Genomic DNA, 19,017 nt, shown 5'->3' on the forward strand with positions numbered 1-19,017 from the left:
ACTCAACATCCTTAATTTGGTATAAGTTTGACACATTTTCTTGCTTTCCTCTGTTCTGCTAATTCACCAGACCTACACTGTTATTTTTTTTTTTTCAGTGCTGAGGACCGAACCCAGGGCCTTGTGCTTGCTAGGCAAGTGCTCTACCACTGAGTCAAATCCCCAACTACCTAAACTCTTTTTAAAAACTGATATACTAAAATTCAACTTTACTGTTTTAGCTTATACTCTGATTCCAAACAAAATTTTCATAAACTTCTTCAATCTCTGGGTCCATCTCATCATCAATATCATCCAAATACAGATCACCCACTCCTGATAAATCTGTTCCATTTTCTTCATAATCTGAAAAAAAAAAATCCTCTCTTTCAAGTAACTCTTGATATTTTTCTTGCTAATCTGGATCAGCTGCAGTGAAAGGAACACCATCAGATGTATAAAACGTTGGTTCATTCATAAAGTAGTTCGGATCATTTTCAGGTGTAGCTTCTCTGTACGTTGAAGTTGCATGAACTCTGCCCCAGTGACTCTATTGGAGTTCTGCAAGCTTCAAGAGCATCTGCTTTACATCTCTGCTGCAGTTTCCATCTAGGACATTTTCAATTCTCTGAATAATTTCCCTTTTCTTTGCAAGTATCTTCTAAAACTGACCCTGTCAACTTTAGTAATTTTACTACACAAATTAAGGTGTCATCCACAGGATTAGAGAAGAGAGCATTCAGCAATTCACGAAGACCAACCTGAAGACTATCTGCCTTTGTAACCTGTCCATTTGTTCCTTTGATCTCCAGGTTAAGATAAAGTTCACCCTGAAACAGTACAAATGCATGAAATCATTTGCGAATCGCTTCATCCCCTTTTGCAGCTTGATCTTTAATTTCATATTTGGTCCGACATCTTTGAAGTAGCAATTGGCAGAAGTTGCCACTCTGTGGGCTAATTGTCAGAGGGTGGGACAGGTAATTATACAGGCGAGCTCCCATATAATAGAAATTTGGGATAGACCTGGCCTGCTGTAGATGAGTTCCACAAGTTCTTGCAAAGTGTCATCTGTTGTAACCCATTCATTTAAAATTTCTGGAAACTTCAATTTCTCTTTCAAAACTGCCAAGCTGCTCTGTAAGATGATTCAGAAAATCTGGACATATTCTGATAGAGTGGGGTAATCCTCACAACCATCCTCACAGGATTCTGTATAACTAGAATAACCTTATCAGTAAAATTTTTGGGCATTCGCAGACAGCTTGGACATTAGCACAGGAGCCACCACCACCTGGGCTTAACTATTGACTCCGAGTTCTGCTGAGAGTTCTTATGTATTCTGTGAACTAGGTGGCACTCTCTGGGGCCTCATTTGTTCTGTATCCCTATCAAAACTGCCCGTTTTTGTTGTTGTTAAGATGCACAACACACATACGCACACACACACACACACACACACATATACATTTCTCAAAATTTTGCAGCTTGATGAAATGTTCTATTTTCAGAAAATTAGGTGAATTTTCTCCATGGAATTTTGAATTTATCATTGCTTTGTTGGAAGCTTTGAATTGAATAAAATATTTAAATAATTAATAATTGAAACAAAGTCTATGTAAAAAACTTGCATTTCCTTCTCTTTTGATGGCGAAACTTAAATATTCACTTAAAAGTCATCCCAGAATGAATCAGTTCTAGCTGAGCTGGGCTCATTTTGGAACCATCCGCATCACATGTGACACTAGAACTTTTATATCCTCCTCAGCAATCCTAAGTTATACAGTTCTCCCTGAGCTCAGCCAAGACGCTTGTATCAATCAGTAGAAAGATGGATGCTCAGGAGGCCTCCATGTGCATGTTACAGGCAGAGCTCACCTTCACAGATGGCCTGCTGGAGGAAGAAACCAATAGAAACCTCCAGGGAAAATGTGTAGCACTCGTGTCTCCTGTGACTCCCGTCAAATTTTCCTGCTGCTGTCTGCTGATCACAGTCTTCCTTGTAGCCATCATTGGGATTCTGTTGCTTTGTCAGCGAGAAAGCCAGAAAATGTCAAGAGCCCTATCTCTTCTGCTGCCCAAAACACTGGATTGTATTTGGTAGTAAATGCTTTTATTTTCCTGAATACACAGGAAATTGGACACACAGCCAGAAGTCCTGCATGGCACTGGGGGCTGACCTCACTCAGTTTGAAAACTTGGAAGAACTACATTTCCTAAGGAGATAGAAGGGACCTTCTGACCACAGGATCAACCTGCACAGAGGATCACCACAACATCCTTGGAAGTGGGAATACAACACTGAATATAGCAACATGATGGATGGCCATGGAATAGAAACTTGCACCTACCTAAGTAGTGATAGAATCAGCAGGGACGTAGGAGATGGATTTGAAGCAAGCCCAGCAGTTCTGACTTCGAGTACCCACGCGGAGAGATGCCCCTGTGTGTCATTATATAAAGTTGCTGCACCATTGTTCGTCTGTCAAAATTGTGTCAAAATGATTTTAATTGATATATTCATAATATTTGTTGATAGCAAAGACCAAACCTAGCTTAAAGGGCTGTGAATAAAGGAACTTCGGAGAACTTGGATGATGCTAAATTAAAGAGATGCTGTGATATTAAAAAAGTCATTCCAAATTCTTTATAAAGCAGATAGACACAAATATATTATTACATGTTTTGCAAAGATAAATATAATTTGTAAGAAATTTATTGTGTCTATTCATAATGTAATTATTAAAGTTAAATTAGTATAAGACAGCACAGCTTGACATTGATATTCATTTTTCTTCACCTCATATGGGAAGTTTATTGCATTTATTTACAATTATTTTTATGAGACCTTTCAAAATATTTGCAGACTAAAGACTAAGAACAAGATGTAACTAAAGAAAGCTGAGTCCAAGTAAAAGTTATGTTCATAACATTCTTCATAGCCCCTTTCTACCTGACTATTATGAAGCTATGCCCAGTAGCCACTATGATCCATTTCTAATTTCATTTCACTCAGACAAATATATTTGCCTGCTTGTGGTATAAGTAAGAACAGATAATCAGAGTTTATTTTTTCTCTTGGAAAGAAGGGGTAGAATTATCTTTCTCACATAAAATCTGCTTATTTTTATGTACTCATGAAATTAGCTGAATGATAATATTTGCATAATATATTAAAAGGGGGTGCTCAATTAGAGGAATTGCATTGGAAATCTTTCTATAATCTATTGGATTAGTTTTTAAATATTTTACAGTTTTTTTTTTCACTGAAATCCCATGCCAGTGCTTGGATCTAGACACATGTGGATTCCTGCTTATGAGGGTTGGTTTCTTGATTTACCTTGAGAGTCAGACATAATGGACCTGTTTAACACAATCTGGATTTTCTTGCAAAACAGCAGCTAGACTTGACTGGTTTGATGTGCACTTCTGTAAGGGTGAGCCCTGAAGGCTGCGCGGCAGTTGTGGTACCTGTAGAAAAATGACAGTTTGGTTTTATTTACAGGGCTTAGGCTAGGCCTGCCCTTCATGCTGGGGTACTGATTTTGTATTCTGCATAGCAGTTCATTTATCAAGTGGACTTGATTGGTTAGTAGTTAGGAAGTAGCCTTTTAGAGAGATACCCAAGACTCAGTACATTAAAAAAAAAAAAAACAAAAAAAACTTTGGTTATAGAAATTTAAAACGTAGTTTGCCACCTTCATTTCTAATTTCCTTCCAAGTAGTCACATCAAGGAAAAAAATTGTTTTGTTCCACTCTTCTACTTTGGTTCTCTATTATAATAGGGGGTTGACGTACAACCCTCTCCTGAATACATGTAAAATCTGTACAGTATCTTCTATGGAAATGGTTTGAAATCTGTAGCTATAGCCTGGGAGATTTCTTGAGATGTAAAATCTCATCTTTTGGATCATTGGTGTGCTTTTTATCAAAGAATATCTGATCTTTAAAATTAAAAAAAAATTTCTTTTCACCTGAATTAAAGAAATATAAAATAACGGAGAGGGGGCAACATTAATATTGATCCAAAGTTTAGGTATTTAGGAACATGAACGTAATTTTATCTAATCCTGAAAGGTTGGGATAACATTGTTAAGATGTGAATGCATGTTACATTTGAGCAGGAATTAGAGTTACAGGAACTTCATGAAATTCCAATTTGCATTTCATCTCTCACACTGATATTTTGGTTTGTGTTTTTATTTAAGGTCACCAACATTTTTTGAGAGTTACTTATCACTCATTTAACAGAACTCAAAATTATATTGTCGGATTGTAGCCTTTATAAAAACCTTATGCATTTTAGAGTTTTAATCATCTTCTTATCTCCTCATACAAATATACTTATTAAGTGACAGCATTTTAAATTCTTTTGTTTAGTTTTAATTCTTGCTATATTTCTATTTATAAGGTGACAGGAAAAACTTTTATCCAGTTTTTTAAAAATCATGCCCAAATTGTGACAATTAGTTGAAAAAAAATCCAATATAATCACCTCATTTTTTATTTTTCCAGTTTCACTCTGATAAGCATTTGTTCCTCGAGAAATTATTCTTGATCATTTGTTGACATAATCACAAAAATATAGACTTGTGTAATCGTTTTTCCATTGCAGAATAAAGCACTTTGTATTTTGTGATTTTTTTCTTGTTTTAAGGAATTTTCTAGATTTTTGCTTCCTAAATGGTCATTTGATGGTGGTTGTCTCACCTCTGTGGTAGATTCCTGTATAAAATAAAATTAATTTGACTACAAGTAAAATAAATTACAGTTTTGCTTAAATATTACAATAACTTCTGAATTACATGTCTGTTGTATTGATGTATAGTCTGGAAATTTGGTAATTCCTCTCAAGTTTCTCAACTCAATTTCATTAAATGGTGGTGCATAGGACAGTTGGAATTCCACATTAAAAAATAATGATTTGGGAGTGTTTTAGATAGACCCACTTAAGGGGTACCCCAATTGCCTCACCTTGTGTCCTTGTTCAGCATGGAAGAAGCCAGAGCAGTCTGCATCCTGATTCCCTATCCACAAGCTGGGTAACCTCTTCAGGGGATAGTGTGATAAGAATAGGATAGAAGCCACCACACTCCATTAATCCTAGCACTTGGGAGGCAGCGGCAGGTGGATTTCCGTGAGTTCGAGGCCAGCCTGGTCTACATAGTGAGTTCCAGTACAGCTGGGGCTACAGGGAGACCCTGTCTCAAAAAGACAAAAAAATAAAGAAAGAAAGAATAGAAGGTAGGAATTGACTAGGCAGTTAGTGTAAAAGACCCCAAAGAAAAGTAGCTAGCTTCTTGGCTAAAAGTCAAAATGTCCTTGGGCCTCTTAGCAACATACTCCATTTCAAAGACCAAAAATGTCAAAAGAATTTGGGAGTTCTTATCTAATCCTTAAAAGATTCTAGGGCTACCTCTTCAGAGGGGGGAATGTTAGAGTAGCAAAAAGCCCCATAAAAAAAGAAGAAAAAGAAAGAGTACATGAAGTTATCAGAAAAAAGTAATGGAGTGATACACGAGGAGTTAGCAGGGAAAGAATGGACATGGATTTGATCAAAACACCTTATATGTTTATATCCCTGTATGAAATTCTCAATAAATTATTTTTTTTAATTTAAAAAAAGTGAGAAAATAAAAAAATCTCTGATATGGCTAGAGTAAATGAAAAGGCATGAATGTAGCTTACAAACACCAAGTTCTATGTTATATTATGTAAAAACAAGTTTGTTAATCTTCATATAGTTCACTTGTATTTATTCAAAATTGAAAAATCTGTACATAAGCCCTCCAGTTCATTTCACAATAAAATAAAATATTTTTCTCTTTTACTTTTCAGTTTTTTCTTGTTCAATTTTTAATTTTTTTTTCCTTTTGCTTGTTTGGTTGGTTGGTTGGTTTTGTGAAGGACATAATGGCCATTAAAGACCAATACAGCTCAAGGGGCAAGGGAAACAGAGAGCAACTACAGACTTCTTCAAGGACACTGTGTTAGAACTAAATGATCTGGCCTATAGAGTCCCCTAGGAAACACTCTTTTTTTTTTTTTTTTCCACATTACAGATGTCACAATATAATCCATGAAATAACATTCCCAGAAAGAACTGTTGCATCTTGGTCTGAATTTCCTGAAAGGCTGACCAACTGATTAACACTCGAGAGACTGTGGAGAGTCTGAAATGTTGCGGGTCCAGAGCCTATTCACAAATTTTCTGGGGACATCTTTAACCCCATAAATAGCCACATGTTGCCTACCTCTGTTTCTGAATTAACATTCCTATGACTAATAAAATGTATTAACTTGGCAGACCACCATGTCTCACCAATCAAAAAGCTGAGAATGTCATCATATAGCATCTGAGACCTATAGTAGGAGCCCACCCCTCAGCCCCCACTTTGCTATGACCTGCCTACTGAATGTATCCACCAACGCATTCTTTTTTGTGTCTTGATTTATTACTTTTCTTTGTTCTGTTATTATTAAACCATAATGTGACTGTTACCATGTTGGAATATGGAATTTGGGGTAACCTGAATCTGTGTTCCCAGACCATGATCACTCATATTTAGCTCCAGAATAAACTACCTCTTATTCCCTTTGGGAAAAAAAAAAAGGAGAAGCATGTAATCTGTAGAGAAAATTTACCTTTTCAAGGAGAAATCTCATTGAAAATTCCATATTGTGTTTCTGATCACAGTACTTTTGCATACCTTCTTTGTATATTTATACTTCCAGAAAAAAAAAAAAAAGAAAAGGCAAGGAAAATGTTACTTGGAAGTTAACTCTGACTTAGTGTATTTTCAGTTCAGGCAGAACTTTCACATTGTCTGTGTCCACACAAATACTTACTGTGCTTTAAACCCATTCCCTGAAAGAATCCTGTTTTTTTCCCCACCTCCTATTTACACATTTGTTTGACTTGAAAATCTGAGAGAAAAATCATAGTTTACCAAATATCTACAAATATATTTATGAAAAAATGTTAGACTGAGTCTACTTATTTGAGAGTTTCAAATAGATTTATTCCTATCAATTCAGCTTACTCTATTCTCAAACCATGAATCATTTATTATTTTTAATGCATATTTTTATTGAGATTTTTGTGCAGTTCATATAATAGATCTAAATCAAATTTAGACCTATCCTCCCCCATCTTCACCCTCCCATAACACCCTCCAATAGCCTCCTCACAACATATTTCATGCATTTTTTCATATATGTTAAGGCCTATCAGTTCAAGTATTTGTGCCCAGAAGTCCCCCTGTTCAAGTTCCTCCACTAGAGTTTAGTCAACCGATCTAGTCACTTCCGTAGAGAAGATCAGTAGCAATAATCCATTGCCAATAGTTGCTCAGCTAAGGTTGGGACCTACTGCCTATTTCCCCAGTTCTATGCTGTTTATGTCTGATTGAGTCAGCATGGGTCTTGTGCATGCTGTCACCATTGTTACAAGTTCATTTGAGCAATTTTCTTGAGGCCTGAAAGCTCTGTTTCTTATGTTCATGCACCAAACCTGCCTCTTAAAATTTTTCTGAACCTCCTTCCTCAATGATCTCTGAGCCATGGGTTGGTAAAGTTTAATATAGGAGGTCTTATCCAGGGACACACACTCTGTAGTCTCTTCTCTAAACCTTGGCCAATTGTGGCCTTCTGTGTGCATTACACTCTGTTGCATGAGGAAGCTTCTCTGGTGAGAGTTGAGGAGTGTATTAGTACTCTCTACCACCTGTTTCATTATGTTCCAAACCATAAATCTGTCCTTTATTTCCAACAGCCTTATGTACATTTTCCTGAGTTAAACTGTATAATCTAATATGCAATATTGATTGCAGTTCAACACATATGGAACAATTCTTCTTATGTTTTTTTCACTATTAAATAGAAAACCATTAGTTTGGCATACATTATCCTCCTTAATTTTCTTAACACTTATTATAGGTTTTCCAATCTGAATGTTAAATTATGAATACATGTGTCACCATCAGGGAGTAATGCATTGCAACACTGCCATTGGCCTCCTGAAAGCATTGTCTTTATCCTTAGGGATCTTCACTCAATCGAAAAGAAATTCAAGAGCACCAAAGTGTAACTGAGTTAGTGTGTTTTTCAACACAAGACAGAGTACATGCTTTAGAGTCATCCACAGGCACTTAGAAAGAAAGAGATGTTTGGGGAAAAAAGAATATACAAGTCAGGCGTGGTGATGCACACCTTCAATTCCAGCACTTGGGAGGCAGAGGCAGGCAGATCTCTGGGAGTTCAAGGCCAGCCTAGTCTACAAAGTGAGTTCCAGGCCAGCTGGGGCTACAGGGAGACCATGTCTCAAAAAGACAGAAAAAAAAAAATACACAGCTCAAGACAACCGGTATTCATTAAGATGAGAACGACCCTCACATGTCTTTATAAGGGACGTATGTGTATACATGATTTTGTGGCTTCTTATCTAAGTTACATTTTTTTTAAACTGTATAATTTACCACAAAGAGTAAGACTAACACAGGTTAAAATTTAAATAAACATTAAAAACTATGTAATTGCATAAAGCTGATTTACTTATTTCCTTTATCTTAAATAATTCACTTTAAAAAAATAAAACTGTTGGGTGGATTTTGAAGTGCTTAGTTCTATGGATAAATACCAGTATGGAAAATCATGAGGCTACAAACTGCCTAACTCTAGGAAAGTGCAGTTATTTCCTGTTTTTCACATCTATGAGCTGTTTGGGGGAGAAGAGGCAATATTATCTGTATATAAGTTTGGTTTTTACTGGTTGTGTTGAAGTTTCTGGACTTTGAGACAAGCAGAGAAACTGGATCAGAAGAAGAAGGCTGACATTTTCTCATGCTGCTTTGGCCCTCCCATCTTCTCCTGAATCCATTGTACCCTACAAAAATGTTCTGTTTTCTCCAGTTTGTGTTCCTATGCATTACAGATTATTTCTTCATGTGATATATTTTCATACATTAAAAACAAAACAAAATTTGCTACCCCTAGTCATAAATAAAGTGTTCTTTCTGTTAAAAATTCTCATTTAGAAACTGCATCTCTCAACTTCTTTTATTATAAATATATTACAAGGGTTTCAGATGCTTGGTCATGAACTTATTCAATTTTCCCAAGCTTCATAGGCTATAACTTTGGAGAATTTTAAATTTTTTAACATTTTCTTCACAACTAATACCAAAATTAAAATGTGCTCATCTCGCTATTTATTCACTGTCTTTTGAATTCCTTTCTTATCTATATTCATAGCTTTTTCTATTGTTTTCATGGCTGCATTCCTAAACAGCTGCAAAGGTCTTCCGATGAGGAATAGCAAATGAAAAGAAGTGCTAGTGTGGATATGGGGAGGGAGACCACTCATATTCTGTTGCTGGGAGTGTAAAAGAGTGACACTTTGGAAATCAGACTGGAGATTTCTTAATACCAAACAAACTTAGAAATAGAAGAAGCATATGACCCAGTGATACAACTCCTAGGGAAATACCCAGAGGATTATATGTCCACTGCAGAGATACTTGCATATTAACGTTCATTGCTACTGAATTCAAATTAGCCAAGAAATGCAATCAACCTATATATCCATCAGTCAGTGAATGAAAGATAAAAATGTGGTACATACACACAATGGAATATCACTCAGTTTTAAAGTAAAATGAAATCATGAAAATTTCAGGTAAACGGGTAGGGGAAGAAAGTATTCCGAGTGAGGTTACACAGTCTCCAAATTATAACTGCCACATAATCGCTTTCATATGATAATCCTAATTTCAAATCTTCTGTTTTGTGTGTCCTATCTGGAGTACATGTGGAAATCAGGAACATGGAAACAGATCATCCAGGTTGGAGATGCACCGGGGGAGGGTAATAGTAAATATAAATAAAATGAAATTAGAGCAGAGGGAATAATGGGGGCAGAGACTTTCAAACAGGTAGTAGAGTAAAAGTGATGGGGAAAGAAGGGGAAGGAGGAAGGCTTAACCAAACTGATGTGTACATGAAAAAGTAATATCGAAATATATGATCTTGCATTTCAAACTATATGAGGGGGGCTGGAGAGATGTCTCAATGGTTAGAGCACTGACTGCTCTTGCATAGGATCCAGGTTCAATTCCCAGCACCCACATGTTAGCTAACCACTGTCTGTAACTCCAGTTCCAGGGGCATTGCATGACGTGGGTGCACTTACACATATGCAGATAATATACTCATACACATAAAATAAAAATAAAATATTTTTTAAATCTATATGAGGGCATAGCAGAACAAACGTGACAGGAAAGAATGGGTAGACACTGCTCCTAAAGATTTAACCTGGTATAGGGGCAGGGCAGGGGGTATGGAAGAGTAGGGATGGGTTAACCAAAACTAAGGATGTATGAGGCAGTAATGAGAACTCATTAGTTTGTAAACTATTTCAACATATTTCAATAAAAATATTTAAGCAGAGGTACCTCACACAGGTGAACAATGTTGTTCCCAGAAGACATAGGTTATTAAAAGAAAATCTCAGTGCTAAGCACAGATATTGGTCCTGTAGTCTCCACAGGCACACAGAAGGCCATTGCCCTAATTCTTGGTTAGTAAAATCCAAACACTGGAAGACATCAAACACTTCAGTTGCAGGACTTAGTGAAATCTCCACCTGACTGGGAAATTTCCTGTCTGATCACTACTATTCATAGAGCTGTAAAATGCTATGTAGGAGAAAAGACATCAATGGTCTTATCTGTAACTGGACCCTGGATACTGTAAAACTGAAATGTCACTGGTATATAAGTTGGACTTGGATACCATCGTTTCTTTTTTCTCTTATTAATGCCCTATTGAATGAATATTAGCTTATTCATACGTGGTTATAGAGTCCCCTAGAGGAAGAGAACTGATAGATCAAATATATATTAATAAATATTTATTAAAAAGACTTACATACCATCGTCTAGATAGACCAACAATGGCTAACTTCATAATGGAGTATCTGAGAACTCAGACCACATGACTGGATACTTTAGCATCTCAACCTGCCACTGAAGGCCTGAATCTGAATAAAATTGAGTTCTTATATTAATGAAAGAATGTATCCACAACTGTAGAAATAGGATCGATAATTCATCAGCGAGACACAAAGTAAATAATGCAAAAAACAAAATTTCTGACTGATACCTCTTTTTACTATTCTGCCCCCAGAAGATGCTGCACACCTCCAGGTGTGCACTGCAAAAGCCCTAATCAAGAAAGTCCCTCATACATGTGTCCAGTTGATTCCAGATCCAGTCAAATTGACAAGATTAATCATTACAAGTGTCCACGGAAAAGTAATTCAAGACTTTGATCTTTCTCCAGTGATTAAATAGAGAAATAGTATTTGTGAAAGTGTGTAAGAGAAATTACATTGTTTCATCAGTTCAGAGACTAGCAGACCTGGGTAAATCTAAAATAAGTTTTCTCTGTGGTAGACATATTTCCTTTCACTTTCATGAAATCTAGACAGCAAGTACAGAATAAACTCCAATGGAATCCGAGGGAAGTGTATATGTGAAAATTAATTTTGTTTCTAAAATTTTTCTTGAAGTTTGACTTTATCTTTTGTTTGTTGTGTTTTTATTGTCTTTTTGTTTATTTGCTTTTGGTTTTTTGCTTTAGTTTCTCCTTGACCACATAACTTAATTCATAGTCTCGTAATATGTTCCAAGGCTTATTGTATTTTTTCTGGGTCAAGGTATATTAAGTTAAAGCAATTTCTTGGGGGATCCTTGAAGATTAAATGATGGTATTATACCACAGAATATTTATTTTAATTAAAACATTTATTTTAAATTTTTAAAAATATTTTTATTTATTTTATGTATATGAGTGTATTTCCTGCATGTATGTGAGTGCACCTGTGTCGTGCAATGCCACGGAGGTCAGAAGAGGGCTTCGGATTCCCCCTTAACTGGAGTTAAAGACGTATTGGAGCCGCCATGTGGTTGCTGGGAATCGAACCTGGTTCCTCTGCAAGAGCAGTCAGTGCTCTTAACTGTTGAGCCATCTCTCCAGCCCCTTAAAATTTTTATTTTTATTTTACATGTATGAATGTTTCACCTGTGTGTATGGTGTATGTAGGGGCACCATATGTGTTCTATGCCCTTAGAGGCCAGAAGAGGACATCAGATCTCCTAGAAATCATGTTTCAGATGGTTGCTGGTTATCAAGTGGGTAATGGGAACCGAACCTTGGTCCTAAGCCATCTCTCCATCCCAGAATGATATTTTTAAATAAATTGTAAATAAGCAATATTATTTAAAAAACAACATCCTTAACAAAGGATACAATTTCTGTTCCTGGTATGTCACTGGTTGTAGGCCCTCTCAGAAGACCAGAGAAGTATACAGATTACAGAATCTATTTTCTCTATGTATGTATATATAAACATGAGTTCACCGTGGTGTCTCTAATCCTAATATAGTGTTACACCGTTTATTTTCTTTTCAAAAAATTATTTATTTTTATTTTTATATGTATGAATGTTATGACTCCATATATGTTAAGTGCACCTGTGTCATCTAGTGCCTGCAGAAGTGAGAAGAGAGCATCAAATTCATTGGAATCAGAGCTACAGACAGTTGTTAGCTGCCATGTGAGCACTGGAATTTGAACGTTGGTCTTCTGCAAGATCAGTCAGTGCTCTTAACTGCTGAGCCATCTCTGCAGCCCCTTCACACAGTTTATTTTCAACTGATTATTATTCTACCTTGCTCTCTAATGCAGCCTTTCGGTTATATTTATTCATGAAATAGATTTGTATATTTCTTTTTTATTATTTTCTTTATTATTTTTATTTTATATATATGAGTGTATTGCCTGCATGTATGTGAGTGCACCCATGTTGTGGAATGCCATGGAGGTCAGAAAAGGGATTCAGATTCCCCTGGAACTGGAGTTAAGGATGGTTCATAGCTGCCATGTGGGTGCTGGGACTCAAACCTGGGTCCTCTGCAAGAACAGTTGGTGGGTGCTCTTAACCACTGAGCTATCTCTCCAGCCTCAGATTTATATATATTTAAGATAAATACAAACACAATTTTCTGTTCAGAAAGTTTTCAGTCTTCTTAGTTAATAAATTTATGACTATCAAATTACTCAATATACATTTTAAAATGTAAGGGTGTCAATGAAACATTAAGAATTTTATTTTATTTTATTTTATTTTATTTTATTTTATTTTATTTTATTTTCTCTGTGTAGCCCCACTTCCACTTTCCCATTTGACTGTAGGTCATATAAACCCATGCTGGGGATGAGCGGTAAAACCAGTTGCGAGTTATATCATGATTCAGATATGAAATATACTTCAGAGTTTAGATTGCAGCATTGTAAGACAGACCAAAATTCATGTGCTCCTGATTCCATTCAGCAAAATGTTTCACTTGATAATGTTGCTTCTGAAAATACCACCTTCAAAGTATCTCTATTTACTATATTGCTAATGTATCATGTAATATTTAATCTCAGATGTACTAATAGACAGGAAAAATATACACAATTAGCACATATTCACACTGTCTTTGTAACAAAAAATGTACATTATGGGTTTATTTTAACTTTTCAATTGAAACCAAATAAGGGCTTATTCAGCTTATGACACTTGTACAAGTTATATAAAAGTGGTCTGTCAGCACTAATCTCAGAATCATTAAGTTTTAAAAAGTAGGTTACAGTCCTTTATATGTAAAATGTAATCCTACTTGCTAATTCATCTGTCAGCTCTGGAGATGTACTCAAAATCTAATAGAGACCTCAGGGCACCTAATTAGTATACAGGAACACACCTAAATGAGGATGAAGTCAGATCTGAAAAAAAAAAAGTGAACAAAATTAACCTTTCTGGAAAAAAATAGAAAATGTACTTCAGTGTGCCAATTACTATTAAGTCATTTTAAAATTAAAACTTTTATCTAAGGAAATTATAATTATATAGTTTGTGTTTAATACCAAATTTTTAAAGTTTTCCACTTGAGAAGAATTTTTTAAAATGATTGTACCTAATTTTTCAAAAGTCATAATTTGAAACTGTACTTTAAAAAATATTTAGGTATTTCTTTTTTTCATTTTATTCAAAATAGTTATAAAATCATAAATTTACTTTTAAATGATAAATTGTAACAAAATAGAAATTCAGAGAAACTTAGATATTATAGTTCATGATTTACATTTAATTAAAGCACAGTGACATGTTCAGAATTATTCTTGTCACATATAGAATTATTAATATACTTCTGACATTATAAATGTCTTATAATAATAACATATTATCATACAGTATACTATTATGACTTGAAGCTATCACAGTTAAATACTTATTATTTTAAATAAAGGTAGAATATAAACAAACTACATGAATGCCAGTATTTTGGACATGTGTTACATCTCCAAACTGAACTAAAGTTGCAAGTACAATTGTATTAAAGATATATTAATGAGAGTGGAAATTACATGTTTATATAGAACCAACATATTGTTATAAAAGATAATGGAAGACTAAACCAAAATACAGGACTATAACTGGCTGATGTGAAGGTTTTATAATGAACTCTTATATTTTCCTTGTTGTTTCTGGAAATCTACCTGTTTGACTCTGTTGCTAATTACTTAACTTGAAACACAATTATTATAAATTAATCTTTAAATTTCTTACTTGAAAAATTAATCTCAATGTCAATTGCCCTGCTGCATTTTGTTTATATGAATAACAAGACTTGTATCTAATCTAAAAATCTTGTTCAATAATCCTTTATAAACTTTTTTTCTGTTGTTTTAATACCATATGTTCAGATGTTCTTGAAAACTATTTACAATGTTGATCTTTTCATTCTTAATTAACAAATTAAATGCAATATTTCATATGGGTTTATAAATTGCTTTTTTAAGTGAAGAAATAATTCATGATTGCCTTTTCAAGAAATTACAAAACTGCATAACTATAGAAGGACTAAAAATAATGGCATTCATTATCAAATTCCAGGAAATAACCTGACTTATCAGAATATGAAGAATATATTTAAAAACAGTTTATTCTCTACAAGGAAATTTTGCCTTTAAGACTACCATACTGTGGAGATATCATTATTGTAGCTTCCCTATCATGCCTAGAATGTACTAAGTATCAACAAGTGTCTTGTCCTTCAGGCTCTCACATTCTTTCTGTCCCCATTTCCATGCTTCCTGAGCCTTAATGCTACTATCTGAGAATGAAGCATTCTTGGAAATAACAAAAAGGACTAAGTCATCATTAGGTGTCTCTATGAATTTTTGAAAACTCCAAAACCTTCCTAGTCATATAGATTCCATACACATATACACAATTTTAGTGGTTAATTTTTTTCACACAATAACAATCACAATGATATTTAACTTTTTAAATTTATTATTTGTATTTTATGTATATGAGTGTATTGCCTGCACGTGGGTAGGTGCACCCATTTGGTGCAATGCCCTCAGAGTTCAGAAGGGGGCATCAGATCCCCTGGAACTGGAGTTATGAACCATTGTTAGTTGCCATATGTGTGCTGAGAATTAAACCTGGGTCTTCTGCAAGACCAGCCAGTGCTCTTAACAGTTAAGCCATCTTTCCAGACTACAATGGTAATGCTTGTGAAGTAAAGATTATATACAATAATCTGGTGTTGAAACAGATTTTTGTAGTGATATATTAAAGCAGAATTTTCAAACAAGAATGTAATGAAGATAAGACATTTGAAATAAAATCTCTAATTTAGAAAAACAGGCAAAAACCTGAAGGAGTGCCTATATAGGACAGAGAGAAAGCAGTTTGTGCAATTTACTAAAGCTGGAAAGAATAATATAATACTATTGAATTGTTTCAGAAATTATGAGTTGTTGGGGTAGTCCATGATGAAGTTAATGTAATGATAGCTGAGGACACACAATAAACCAGCAATTTTTAACAGGTTATCATGATAGTCAACATATCAAATTGTTCACTAAGTAGAAACACTTATGTTTGCACTAGCATTCCTTTGCCATTCATACTTAATATTAATATGCTTAAAATTTTGCAATGATTTATATATACCTTCTATGGAACTACCTAAAGCAAGGATATCTTTTGTCCAAATAGATGTTTCCACCTGGCAATACTCTTTAAATATTGGTCACTACACTGATGTGCCTGAATTCTGTCTCCTGCATTGCAATATCCTTCTTTTTTTCCTCCTAGCACTTACAGAACATTTTGCATAAGGTAAATGAAACATACCTGCAAAGTGCAAATAACTTAAAAGCATATTTGACTTTGATAGAAGAATATAATTTTATAATATTATGTTTTTATTATTTATGACATTTTCCTAACAGATGTTGTAATTTCTTTTACCTGGTTTGCTGTTGTTATGCTTGATTCTGGTAAAATGATGCATATTTAAATAATAACACATATTGAAAGTTTTTATTTATAAAATTGTCAGTTGAGAATGAAATCTGTATTTATTCTTCTCTAATTTTCCAGCTAAGGAGTCCAAAGGGTTTTTGCTTCTTTAAATGAACTGGGCTCAGCCTTCTTTCTTGTATAACCCAGGACCACTTGTTCAGGGATGGCACAATTCACAATGGGTTAGGTCCTCCCATATTACTCAGCAGTTCCTCACATCATCAGGTGTGGTGGTGCACACTTTTAGTCCCAGCACTCGAGAGGCATCCAGTAAAGAGAAGGTTTTGGAACATATCCATTCTACCGAGCATAGTGGTCTATCATCTGGGCTATATAACCAAGTAGATATCCTTAAGGAATAAATTGAGCATATTGGGGAATATTAGTAACACAAGATTCAGATACAGACACAAAAATAAAATATTGATATTTATAAATTTCTAATTCTGGGAAGGCAGAAAAAAATTAAGTCATGGGAAAGTTAATTGCTGATAAGACCAATGGACAAGAGTAAAGAAAACTGCATTAATACACAAGTTTAAAATAGGGATAGAAATAGAATCTAAGTTTAGTTTTGAATGAATAATTATATTTAATGTTCGCTAAGAGTAACCTATTGTCAAATTAATTTGTTGGCTACTTTAAAGAGGTGTACTAATTATGCTTAATGCATTAATATATGAAGTAATTTTTAAGGTAGGAACTATTTTTTTTCCTTAGGTTTGTTTATTTTTATTTACCTTTACATTCCTGCTTTTATTTCTCTTATTTATTTTGGCTTTCCTTCAAAATTTCTGGTTGGAGAGAGGTCACTTGGCAGGCAATCAAATGGGAAAGGAAATGAGAAGGTATACAATGGTAAGTCATTTAAAAATAGGCTTCAGATATTCATGAGCCTGAGATTTAAGAGTATAAAGATACCGTTATTTCCCCAAATGCTGTTTCCATAAATCAGCATTGTCCTGGCACAAAAACAAATATATATGAATGGAACAAGCAAAAGACTCACCAGGTATCGTGGCCACGCTTTTTAAGCTCAGCAATTGGGAGGCAGACATAGGCATATCTCTGTGAGATGGAGACCATCCTGGTCTACATAACGAGTTCCAGACAAGCTGTGGCTCAAAAAGGTCAAAATGATAAGTAAAAAAAAAAAACAAAAACAAAAAAAAATTCAAACATGAGTGCACATAATTTCAGGCACCTGATATTTCAGAAAGTTGCCAAAAATACACAGTGGAGGAAATAGCATTTTCAACAAATGATGCTGGCAAACTGGATCTCCACATGTAGAAGAATAAAATTAAATGTATACCTATCACCTTGCAATATAGTCAACTCCAAATGGATGTAAGACCTTAATGTGCAAATTCAAACATTGAAATTATTAGAAGAAAACATAGGAAATGCCCTGCAAGATATAGATGCAGGAATGGACTTTCTGTATTAGACATCAGTTCCTTAAGAATTAAGGTTAACAATTGAAAACAGGGACCTCATTAAATTAAAAAATCTTCTGTACAGGAAAAAACTATTGAGTGAAGAGTAAGCTCACAGAGTGGGAGAAAATCTTGATCAGCTATACATCTGTCAGGAGTTAATACCTAAAAATATATAAAACTCAATAAACAAAGAATCAAGCAAAGAAATGTCCAATTAAATAATGACATTTAATAATGACATCTGCAGATCTAAATAGAGTGTTCTGAAAAGAAGAAATAAAAGTGACTAGGAAACACACTAAAAAGTGCTCAATATCATTAGTAATTAGAGAAATATAAGTCAGAAGCACTTTAAAATTTCTTCTTACCCCTATCACTATGGCTCAGATCAAGAGAACAAATGACAGCAAATGCTGAAGTGGATATGGGAAAATGGACCTCTCCTTCACTGCTGGTGAAATTGCAAACTGATGCAACCACTGTAAGGAAGTGAATCAAAGTAGGTTGATGAGGCTCTAGTGGTTGGACTTGCACTAAAGGACATTGAGGGGTACAAACATGGCTCCACAAGCCTTAATATATATGACAGGATGCATGAGAGAGGCTATGGGAGGTCTGAGGATAAGTAAGCAAGTCTAAAAATGACCAACATTCATTGTATGAAATCATCAGAAATTCAATTACTAAATTCTAAGAAAAAAATCATGGACAAAAGTATGTGGGTCTTTCAGATTGGACACATAGATATTGAGCTAAATGCATGGGGTTACATTGAAATTTTGAGGATAGGCTACTATAATTTCAAATTAAATCTGCTAGCTTTCTATGGAACAAGGACTATGAATGTTTTGGCATGTTAGAATATATTTTCTAATTCAATTCTTCTTTGGCAAGTTTATTTCTTTTCCCAGAGTGTCTTTTGATTTTCCTAAAATGTCATGTAGTATCACACCTAAATCAATATATTCAAAGACACTTTTTATTCAAAGAAAAACTATCAATAAATACAATTTTAATAAAAGCATTAAAGGTGAATAAATGAACGACATATTTTAGAGAAATTAAATTTTTTTAACTTTGTAATGTAGACAGCAAAAGAGTGTTCTGAAGAACTGACATTCAAATAATCAATTATAAGCAAAATGCAAAGAGATAGATTTTTCTTT

At 34.5% G+C, this 19,017-nt stretch overlaps 1 pseudogene; it reads right to left on the bottom strand.

The window, feature by feature from the left end:
- Positions 1–209: 209 nt before the first annotated feature.
- Positions 210–19,017, bottom strand: part of LOC103746838 — an 81,937-nt pseudogene continuing 63,129 nt past the window's right edge.

Source organism: Nannospalax galili, unplaced genomic scaffold (genome assembly GCF_000622305.1).
Source record: "Nannospalax galili isolate Female #2095 unplaced genomic scaffold, S.galili_v1.0 scaffold140, whole genome shotgun sequence".
NCBI lineage: Eukaryota > Metazoa > Chordata > Mammalia > Rodentia > Spalacidae > Nannospalax > Nannospalax galili.